Here is an 11,193-nt window from a genome sequence, read left to right on the forward strand (position 1 = left end):
GTGGAGAGTTGTTTCAAACAAAATGTATTGGTTTATTTAAAAACAAAAAATTAAATGTTGATAACCATATATTTTAATAAAATTAAATATATACATGTATTATTTTTAATAAATAAATATAAATAATTATTTTAAAATAATCTAATGATTTAAATATTAAATAAATAAATATAAATATTTAGTATTAGTATTGAAACCTGAAATGGAATTAAGGGAAAAAAATTTTATTAAGAAACTGGAATTAACATAAAACTGGTTTCTTTGAAAAGATTTTTTTTTTTTTAGAAACTGTGAGAATGAAATTCCGGTTTCAATAGAAATTGGATAATAAAGTTTTGTTTCAAATGAAACTTTATAATTAAAATATGTATTTGCACCTTTTTATTTATTTTTTTATTCGTTTCTTTAGCTAATTTAAATTTAAAATCTGCATCTTTTTATAAATTAGCCGTTTAAAAAATGAACTCAAGTTCGACTAGTCCTTTAACTCCTCGGCTCGAGAGCTGGACCCGAGCTCGTGAGAGTCCACTCTCAAAGCACAACGGGCGAACTAATGAAATCATTACGCCAGAAGAAGCGCAGAAGATGCTTTGCTCATTGGTCATCCGCTCGTTCGCGTTGGAGAAGAAATATTGAAGAAGAAAAAAAAATTAAGTGACAGCAAGAGTTGCGTTGAAGAAAAGCTTTTTTTTTTTGGAGAAAGTGCAACAAAATTAGATGCATTAATGATATTAAATGCACTGTAATAAACCTTTTTTATTTTTGTTTTTGAAAATCAGATTATATATTATATATATATATATATATATATATATATATATATATATATATATATATATATATATATATATAAGATTATTTTCAATGCCTCAATATTTTTTAATCGAGCAAACTCGCGAGCCAATGAGTCGAGTTTAAACTCGACGCGAGCTTATTTAATATACAAGCTCAAGCTTGAGCTCGTCAACGGGTCGAGTTTGAACCGGCTCGCAAGCCAGCTCCACTCACTTACACTTCTATCCGATTTCTTAATTGGTCACCAAAGCTCTCAATCCATAAATCAAAATGAGTCGTGTGATCAAATGAATACAATCCATTGATGGGAAGTCACCAACTAACACTCCTACTTATGTCCTCATTCCTTTAAATTCTCACCATAGCTCGTACTAAAGAATTGGAATTACACATCAAGTTGATTGCAAGCAACATATGAGCAGTTGGTTCACATCAAGTTGAAGATTACAAGCAATATGTAAGCAATTGATTAAAATAGATATCTGCAACATGATCATTTTTGGGGCTTAGCTAGTCATATGCAAATATGGTTTGAACAATTGAGTCGTTAAATATATAAAGCTTGGAGGATATAGCAGAAGACCATAAGCTTGCAAATTAAATTTAAACAAATACTAGCCATGGAAAAGACAAGTCCATATTGAAGGCCAGTGGGGCTTTCTGAATAGCTTCTAAAATTATAAGAAGTTTAAGAGATCAAACCAACAAATGGCAGTTGTTGATGCTCCCTATGACTATGATATATACATAATATTTGTTTATGCTAGTCATCACAAATTACGTAAATGTCATGCCTTCATCTGGCATTGATCGGAACAATATTCAAAGATAGCTACAGTCAAATTCTTTTTTATAATTTATCAAGTTAAGATGCAATGCTATTTGAGCTAATTGAAAAAAATGGCGAAGATATGCACAAATTCATTTGAATAAATTCAAGAAAATAATAGCTTCGTAGAAAAAGAACTTGGATAAAATGAAAATATCACAAGCACCATTTGTCACGGAATGTCATGGCAAGAGACATAGTGGGAAGTGTTCTAATGCATCTATATTTTCCAATAAAGTATCCAATTCAATTGACAATATATTTCAAATGTTTTAAATAGGAAGATATTTACACTTGACGACGTATTAAAATAATGATTTTTTTATATTGATTTCGGTGATTAGATAAAATTTGTAAATAAATTCAGTTGTCGTTAACGAGAGGAAAGTTATGAGTCCAGTTACCATGGCAATACTCTAATCCATTAAACAGATTATGAAATAAAGTTATGAGCCCAGCTCCCTCTCGCCTCTGTCGCAGTCCACCTCTACACATGCCTGGCATTTGCCTTTTCTTCAGTGCCAAAGAATAAGAGTTATGTTTCCTTGGTGGCTTTCAAACTCTTGCACTATTCCTCTGTATCAATTTCCTTAATATGTTTTGAAACATTAAGGAATATTGAAGAATAATATTTATTTATCATTGTTACTACGATATATTAATAATAATAATTAAAATTAAATAAGAATTATTATATTCTTATTAGTTTCAATAATTATAAGTAATATTAATTGATATGCCGCAATCGCCCATTGAAGGAAGTCCCGGGGTTGATCTGATCCCCTGAAGCCCTCGGTTGTCGAGCTTATCCAACTGAGGGATTGAAGGTTTGAAGACCCAATCTCCTTTGCGTTGATTCACTCTGGCCGAGTCGAGCCAATCCTTATCTACCGACGTCAGGGAGGGGACACCGAGAGGCTGCCAAAATTTCCTCAAAAAATATAGGACTTAGCCAAATTTTTGAAAGGCAATCGTAGTCAATCATCTACAACTAATCATAGCCAATCAAAGCTTTTGAAGAACAATTTTAGGACCCTACAACATCCCGAAGCCCCTGGCCGTTGATTCCCTCCGCCTGGACAGACTTAAAAGGGCAAATGCCCTCCTTACCTCCTGACGTCGCGGAGGGGACGCTGGAAGGCTGCCAACATTTTCTTAAAAATTTAGAACTTAGATGGATTTTGGAAAAAACACGGACTAACAAATCAAAAAATTCAAAATTAACCTTAAATAAATTTTAAATTGATAACTTAAGCCCTTTTCAATTCAGAACTTAAAATAATTAAGTAATAAATCAAAATCTAATTCTACATTTGACTAAATAATTATAGACCTCCGAAAGGGATTTGCTAGGCAACAGAGTGCAGAGTGTATACGACCGCACCACCTCGAGGGATAAAAATGATCGCAAGCTTTCGTGCTCATCGCAAGCGGGCCAATGGGAGGGCATATTAGATCATACATACGATCAATCATGGAGGATAGTTGCTCTCACTAGCACACCCCGATGGGTGATAATATGCACGACCTAATCAGTGTCACGGGGTTTCCCCCAACCCGATACATCAGCTCGAGTGGGGTTTATTTATTATGAATTCCATTTTCCACATGCGCGAGCACTCTTGGTTAATTACATCTCAGGCTAAACCTTGAGAATACTCTCGATTAATAATAAGATATTATTCTTCACGAAAGGGAATTAGCAGAGAGGGGAGACTAAAAAATCCTACTCAAAGGAAAAGAAATTGCTCAAATCTGCTTAGTTAACACACATGGTTCATCTCTACATCCGGAGAGACTAAGGTAGTAAGGAAAGAAAGCAGATAAATGAAATTATGCACTTAAAGCATACAGAGAGAAAAGATGGAAGTGGTGTCATCTACATAATGTGGTTAAGTAGGATTTATAGTCCCCGAAGAAAAAGGAACTTACCTAATTATTAGGTATACTATGAGACATCCAATATAGTAACCTTGAATGCTTGCTCTATGGTGGGTTTAGTGTTTTATACCCAATACTAATACCCATGTCCTAGTTAATGCATCTGGGATTATATTCTACCTAAAAAAGAAAGCCAGCTAACTACCTAGGCTCATAAAATCTATGTTGTCTTGTCTTCATGAAAGATGGGTAGATATTTTAGTTTTTTTAAGTTAGACCAACTTCTAGAGAGTTTCCTAATTGACCTTCGACTTATGTAGGATGAATACTCCTAGAGCTAATATAATTAAATTTAATTTAATGAGTTTCTAATGCACATGCTAGTTGAAAATGCCTCAAATCAAATATGCATAAGATTTTAAAAAAATAGGCTAATAAAAATAATTTTTTTAAAAAGATTGGGCTTCTCCAGGTCCGGCACCTCATCCTCATTGGCCAGATTATCCGGACTATACCCGTAGGAGGGAAAGTGTCTTATAGAAGGAGAGAAAAATGCATTTAATATGCATGCGTCCCAGACAATTTTAGTTGTTCCCTAAGTTGTTTGATTTCTATGTTATTTAATTTTTAAAATTTTAAATATTAATTACGAGTAGAAAAAGTTTTATCCTAGAGAGCCTAGTGAAAACAGGCCAAGCACATGCAAGAAAGAAATCTATAAAATACAGAAAAGTTTAAAGTACATGGCAAGTGCCATATAAGTACAACACAAGGTCTACAAAAAAGTAATGGTGGCCAGGCCCCACCGATAATAACTTGGATTCTAATCCTAATGAATGACGCAAGTCTTAAAAGTTAGAGACTTCGTCTTTAAGTCTTCGTCTATGAGTGGATCGTCCTTCTCTGAATCATCTCCATTCGGATTGTCTCATCTAGACTCCGTATAGTTCATCATCCAAAAGGGTACCCAAATGACTAAGAAATTCACTATAAATGGTATTTCTTTTTCTCTTTGGGTACCAAGTATTTGAAATGTCATGATTTTTAAAACTTTCACAACTAGATGCATACCAAATTACATCATTAACAAAAAAGAAAAATCTAGACTATCGTGCATGATTATCCTAATAAAACATCACAAGCAGTTTATATATAACAACCCAAATAGTTAATATTTATGTAGAAAAGGTAAACACGCTTAGCCACGCTCTTTTAATTTTTTAAAGGGGGGGTTAAATAGTCTCTGGAGCATCTACAGAAAGTATAGTTACTTTTTAAAGCTTAATTATTATTGCCCCCTTTGTTTTAGCGCTATATGGGCGTGATCACATGCATAAGATTATATTAGTAGCAAAAGTGTCCATATACCATGGGAAATCTAACGTATAAATCACATCACAAGTAAAGTATATAAAGCATAATAATGAAATAAGCATCATATTAATCACAACATATCAGAACAAACCAAGTCAACTGACATTTGTGCCACATACAGAGCATCTTAACACAAAAAATATATAAAAAAAATCATCGGCCCTAATCCTAGAGCTAGAAGTGGTGCCATAGCAAATCTATGTTTGTGTAGTAGGCTCGTGTGGCTTTGAATAGTTTATATATTGGACAGTTAATTCAAGTTATTTTCTGTTCGAGTTTGTTGAAAGACAAAAGGGAAATTTTGGTTAAAGTTTAAGTATTCATAAATTGGGGTCCACTTTTAGTTAATTTAGTTTGTTGATCAATTTTAGTGCTTAGGGCAATAATCTTAGAAGTTTAAATTATAGTAGAGAATATTAGAGGATCCGGGGTCCTTCTATATACTAGGCTAAGGGGTCCAAAATATCACTATTAGAAATAGGCTAGGATTGGAGGTTCTAGAATTTTAATTAAATATTAGGCCTTAAGGGGAGTAGTTATGCTTTGCGTTTGATGAATTTAAAGTTTTCTAGGTCAAGTTATGAATTTTATAAGTTTTTGGCAATTATTGAAATATTTAAATTGCTTGATAAGGAGTATTTTAAGGGTTTTGATTAAAATCAACTCCAAACTAATTGGAATCACCCCCAAAGGTTGTAAATGATATAAATAGATGTTCCCAAGTGTTTGTAGAAAATTAGAATTTTTAATATTTTTTAATTATTTAATAAGGGCAAAAAGGTAATTTTTAATCAGGGTTAAATTAATGTTCAAATTAAAGTCTAATTAAGGGGCCCTAATTATCTAAAATTAAGGGTAAAAATTATGAAGAATTTAAGATATTAAATGTAATTTTTTGAGTTAAAATAAATTTATTAGAATTTTTTGAAGTTATCAGGGCTTAGTTAACAGGTGAACTAGGGTTTATTAATTAGGGGATTTAAATTCTCCTAAAAATTCTTAAAAAAATTTGTGAGATTTAGGATGTCACTAAGTTTAACTGTTGAAAGTTTTGTATCAATCAAGAATCTATCCTAGCTCATATAATTTTTCTAGGTTCGCTAGATGAGTCCATGATTGTTGTCTTAGGCTGTGGCTACATTGAATGGGTTTAAAACACATGTTCAAGACTAACCCTTGGGATAACATGCGAGGAATGCATAAAAATAGTAAACACACTAATTCTAAGATCTAGGATGCCTAAGCTAAGTGCTCGTGCATCTTAAACATGCAAAAGATGACAAAAATGAGAACTAAGCATGCTTAACGATATGATTAGTGAATAACTGTAACTTAATCACTCACTAGTCAACCCTCCATGAATAATATTCATATGCATGACATAAGTTTAAAATTTCATGAATATACCCCTAAAATTAGGGATTTAATTATATAAGTAATTTTAAAATATTTAAAATACCCATAAATATAAAAAATATAAAAAATTTTAAAAATAATGTTGTTAAAAATAAATTAATTTGTAATAAATAAATATAGGGGAGATCCACTTGCCACCCAAGAAGGTTTCAAAATAACTTGAAAGTAATTTTTAATTTTAAAATAATTAAAATATTAATTATTTTAATATTATTTATATAGTTATTTAATTAAATAATACAAAAATATATTAGAAAAATAAATTTTGATGCCTAAAAATATTTTTAAATTAAAATTTATAATTTTCTAAAAAATATAAGGTATTATACATCAAAATTAGATTTGAGTCTTATAGGTTACTTCTGACAGGAGTAATAAATCCTATCGATAATTCTTTCACTAAACATATATTTACTAAGTGAAGCAATAAATTCTTAAAATACTTATTTGGCTACTTTCAATGAAATCCGCAAGTCCAACCTTTAGGGGTAATATCTAGGAAGAAATCTAATCCTAGACCTCTCAATGAGCATCTTAGCCTATAGGACTAAGTTATAAGATCCGTCATTTTGGTTACTTCTAAGTGAAGCAGTAAGACCTGCGTGTTAGAGAACTTCTAAGTGAATGACCCAAGACCAAAAACTTAAATTCATTAACTTGGCATCTTAGTCTATAAAAATAAGTTGTAATACCCACCATTTGGGCTACTTCTAAGTAAAATAGTATGACACTCGTGTTAGGGAACTTCTAAGTGAATGACCCTAGACCATAAACTTCAAACTTGGGCATCTTAGCCTATAAAACTAAGTTGTAAGACCCGCCATTCGGGCTACTTCTATGTGAAGCAGTAAGACCCGTGTGTTAGGAAACTTCTAACTACATGACCCTATACCAAAAACTCAAAACCACATGAGCAACTTTATTTATAAGAACTAGGTTGTAAGACCCATCACATGGAAAATTTTAATGAAAGCTATAAGTCTGACTTTAGGGTAAATCTTTAGGTTAAAATGATTGTGATTAACCCCTCTAGTAGAGATCATCATTCAACAGGATCATCATTGGGGGAAAATCTTAACCGAAGGGGTTAACTCCAACATGGTTCCCAACGAGTGTGTTAAGTGGTATGTGTCCTCAGACTGGTTGTTTTGCTGCCAAATGACAAACCCCATTATCCCCAAATTCACCAATTGGCTACTTTCAATGAAAGCCGTAAGTCCAATCTTTGGGGTAATAATTAGGAAGCAACCGAACCCTAGACCGCTCTTTGGGCATCTTAATCTATAAAACAAAGTTGTAAAGGCTCGCCATATGGGCTACTTCTAAGCAAAGCAGTAAAACCTGCACTTTAGGGAACTTCTCAATGAACAACCCTAGACCCAAAACTTAAACTATTTGGGCAGATTGGTTTATAAGAACTAGGTTATAAGACCCACCACCCAACAACTTTTAAATGAAAGCCATAAGTCCAACCATATGGGAAAGTCTTAAGTAAAAATGACCTAACCTCTAACCCCCCATTAACAAATCCCTAGGCAACTTCTAAGCAAAGCAATAAGACCCATATGTTAGGGAACTAAAACCACAAAACTCAAAACTCAAACCACAACGGACATCCTGGTCTATAGGGTCAGGTTGTAAGCCCCACCATATGGATCGCTTAGCTTATATGGCTAGATCATAAGGCCCATCATTAGACAACTTCTAAGAAAGTCATAAGACCTACCCACTCATATATAAAAAAATTCTTCGGGATATCTTTAAAAGAGGTTGTAAGTCCCACTATCATGACAACTTCTAAGAAAGTCATAAGCCCCTACCCAGATCAAATCACACGGGCAACTCCTAATTGGAGCTGTAAGCCCAAAACTAAATAAATTAACGGGCAACTTCTAAGGAAGTCATAAGCCCCTACCCAAATAAAATCACACGGGCAACTTCTAAGGAAGCCATAAGCCCCAACCCAAATTAAATCAAACTAAAATTCACACATCTCCACTTTAGTCTACTCAGGATCCCTAAGAGGATGCAACCCATGGCTACTAATCAAATTCCATGTACACTATAATCAATGATTGTTAGAGTTGGTAGACTGAACCTATGATAAGCCTAATATGATGAAACCATGGGATATTGATCGGGTGTACCTTCATCCCCCCATAGCTAAATTTAAATCTTTGTTTCATATTCTCACACTCATCGCATGAAGTTAAGTGTATTTTATCCTTAATCAAGAGTGTTCTTCTAATGTGTTAAGAGGGGTAATTAATTATGAGGGCTTACGCTCATAGGAAGTAGAACCCATATCTAAATAAATGCTGACATTATTGTTAGGGGAAATCTGGTTAAACACTAAACTCAATTAACCTCAAGGGAAAATTAAAGAGAATCCCTAAGTTCATAAGGGCGAGGTTCACTCCTACCTTATTTAAAAGATTTTTTCAGAGCGATCAGTACAAAAAAAAAAAAAACTCAAATCTTATTTAGAAATCTTCACTCCCTAGTATTCATAACAAAATCTCCCATGCTTATATATCTCATTTTAAACCCATTTTAATAACCAACAACCTCCTCAAATAAACCTCAACCCTTAACTCTATAGTAATATCATTCCCCATTTCATGATCCCCTCCCTCATTGCCCCTCCTTGTGAGGAAGAGATAAAAAATATAATTTATATTGTCCCAAAAGTGTTTGTCCTTGGCCCTGATGTATTTAACTTTAAATTATACAAGCTTACCTAGCTTATTAATTCACCCCTAGTTTACAAGGTTGTTCAGCATTCTTCAGCACTTCTCATCTCCATAGGATGTCTAAAGTTACTGCCATTACTCTAATTCCTAAGAACCCCATGCTAAAAATATTTTTAACTTTAGGCTAATATTTATGACTTTAGGTTCATCTCTCTTTGTAACATTTTTTTAAAAAATTATTTCTAAGATCCTTGCTAACATGATCAAACTTCTCATGCCACATACAATAAGCCCTCTCAAGCGGGGTTTATCAGCAAAAGGGTTGCATCATATTATATATCTCTTACCTCTGAACTTCTGAGGGAATTTAATGCTAACCCTTGAAATGGTTTGTTTTGTAGGAATTTGGATATTTACAAAAATTTAGATATTATCTCTCGTAACTTCCTCTTGAATATATTGGAGCAAAAAGGGTTCCCCTCTCGCTTTTTTTATTGGTTTAAAACTTGTTTTGAGGATGTGCATTTCTCGATCATTTTGAATGGTAGCCTTGAGGGTTTCTTTGGGTCATCCTTTGGTCATCATCATGAATGCCCCATATTGCCATACCTTTTTTATATTGTCATGGATGGCTTGTCTATCCTCTTTGATCGATACAACTCTAACAATGAATTTAAGGACATTTATAAAGTGTGATACCACTTTACACACTTACTTTATGGTGATGATCTTTTAGTTTTTAGCGAGGCTACCTCTTAAAATGCTTCTGCTCTCAATAATATTATGGTTGAATTTAGCCTCCATTTGGGGCTTCAGATTAACAATTGCAAGAGCGAGCTCTTTTCTAAAATAGTGGTGCAAATGGACATGGGATATGTTCCATTCATAATCTTTCTACTTCAGACTTTCCCTTTAAGTATATTGTCTTGCCATATCTTTTAAGAAGCTCAATGTTAGTGATTTCCACCCTATGAGTACTAAAATCTCCCCTTTGCTTGATGGTTGGAAAGATTTTTTTTTGCAAGGAGGTTACAATTCATTAGATATACCATATGTAACTATATTTCCTACTGGATCAAGGGCTGCATTATACCCAAGACTTGTTATAAACTCATAAACAAAAAATGTGCAAAATTTCTCTATCACGGCAATTCCAATGCTTAGAAGTTACACCTTTTTTCCTGGCAAAATACATTTCTGCCTAAGCATAAGGTTGGTTTGGGTCTCCTTTGCCTTCAAGGGAGAATTCATGCCTATAGTTGCACTATTATTTGGAGATTCTACTCTTCTAAAAGTCTCTTGTCGGCCTGGTGCAAAGAAAAATAGTTCACATGTTGAGAAATATTGCCACAGAGATGTTCTTTTTGATATTTGTAAGATCATAGAGAGAATCAAATGTAACCTTAATTTTACATTCTCTACAAATTCAAACTTTTCATTTCCCGAGCCTTGTAGTGCAGTGGTAAATCCTATTTGAATTTTTTGGCTTTAATATTCTTTTTTCTATTCCTCACTATGCAACCACCTCCCACTTTATAGTTAATGACTCTTGGCACCTACCTTCTTTACCTGCTGGCATTAGAAGTTTAGTTATGTAAATTTGTGTCTTTACCTCTAGAAGAGCTATCTTGTGTTGGAGAAACCTTGATTCTCCGACTTTTCAGTATTTTCTTTTGGATTTCTATGATAATTCTTCTAATGTCTAGTGGCTCAACTTCATGTAGCATAAGAACTATTATATTACCCACTCTTGTTATTTGTGGCTGGCTTTGATTTGTGGTCTTCAAATTGCTGATAAGTTATTGAAAAGAGGTATTCACGCTCTTTCTACTTGTCACTTATGCAACAATTTTGAAAAAACATTGCTCATCTTCTATTTGAGTGTGATTTCTCCTTTGGAATCATCTTGTGTTTTATTCTAAGATTAGTGATGCTATTGTTGGTGAGACATCTAAATGAAAGAACTTTTGTGAGGTTATGCATCTCAGTGAACTTATGACATGGCATATCCTAGAATAAGTTGTTTTTATTCTACCAGCTTATGAAAGTTTATGGCGCTTCTCCAAGCGATTAGCTATTTTCTCTATATGACTTTTACATGCCCTGGTGGCTTGTTTTCCACTATGTCAGTTTCTATTTGATTGGCAATTTTTGGATTTTTTTTTTTTTTTGCAAGTATGTGATGATATATATGGAGTATTCTTA

Source organism: Dendrobium catenatum, unplaced genomic scaffold (assembly GCF_001605985.2).
Source record: "Dendrobium catenatum unplaced genomic scaffold, ASM160598v2 fragScaff_scaffold_55, whole genome shotgun sequence".
NCBI lineage: Eukaryota > Viridiplantae > Streptophyta > Magnoliopsida > Asparagales > Orchidaceae > Dendrobium > Dendrobium catenatum.